The sequence below is a fragment of the Musa acuminata genome, unplaced genomic scaffold (genome assembly GCF_036884655.1).
Source record: "Musa acuminata AAA Group cultivar baxijiao unplaced genomic scaffold, Cavendish_Baxijiao_AAA HiC_scaffold_1126, whole genome shotgun sequence".
In the NCBI taxonomy this organism is placed as follows: Eukaryota; Viridiplantae; Streptophyta; class Magnoliopsida; order Zingiberales; family Musaceae; genus Musa; species Musa acuminata.
Genome location: NW_027021339.1, coordinates 197,338 through 198,363, shown reverse-complemented (window position 1 = coordinate 198,363; position 1,026 = coordinate 197,338).

The window sequence follows — 1,026 nt, the reverse complement described above, 5'->3', positions numbered from 1 at the left end:
AAGCCCCATCCAGCCCTGTGCCACCCGGGGGGTTCCAGGGTGCTGAGATGGCTGACATTTTGCTCCGCTCACGACGGTCACCGCGCGACGCAAGAACAGCCCAAAAACAGGCCAAAACGGCCCAAAAACGGGACAAAACTGGCCATTTTTGGCTGCGCGAGCGAGCGGCGAGCGGCGGACAGCGAGCGAAGCGAGAGGCAGCACCGTCCCTGCTATACGAAAGCCCCATCCAGCCCTGTGCCACCCGGGGGGTTCCAGGGTGCTGAGATGGCTGACATTTTGCTCCGCTCACGACGGTCACCGCGCGACGCAAGAACAGCCCAAAAACAGGCCAAAACGGCCCAAAAACGGGCCAAAACTGGCCATTTTTGGCTGCGCGAGCGAGCAGCGAGCGGCGGACAGCGAGCGAAGCGAGAGGCATCACCGTCCCTGCTATACGAAAGCCCCATCCAGCCCTGTGCCACCCGGGGGGTTCCAGGGTGCTGAGATGGCTGACATTTTGCTCCGCTCAAGATGGTCACCGCGCAACGCAAAAACAGGCCAAAAACTGGCCAAAACGGGCCAAAACTGGCCATTTTTGGCTGCGCGAGCGAGCGGCGAGCGGCGAACAGCGAGCGAAGCGAGAGGCAGCACCGTCCCTGCTATACGAAAGCCCCATCCAGCCCTGTGCCACCCGGGGGGTTCCAGGGTGCTGAGATGGCTGACATTTTGCTCCGCTCACGACGGTCACCGCGCGACGCAAGAACAGGCCAAAAACTGGCCAAAACGGCCCAAAAACGGGCCAAAACTGGCCATTTTTGGCTGCGCGAGCGAGCGGCGAGCGGCGGACAGCGAGCGAAGCGAGAGGCAGCACCGTCCCTGCTATACGAAAGCCCCATCCAGCCCTGTGCCACCCGGGGGGTTCCAGGGTGCTGAGATGGCTGACATTTTGCTCCGCTCACGACGGTCACCGCGCGACGCAAGAACAGGCCAAAAACTGGCCAAAACGGCCCAAAAACGGGACAAAACTGGCCATTTTTGGCTGCG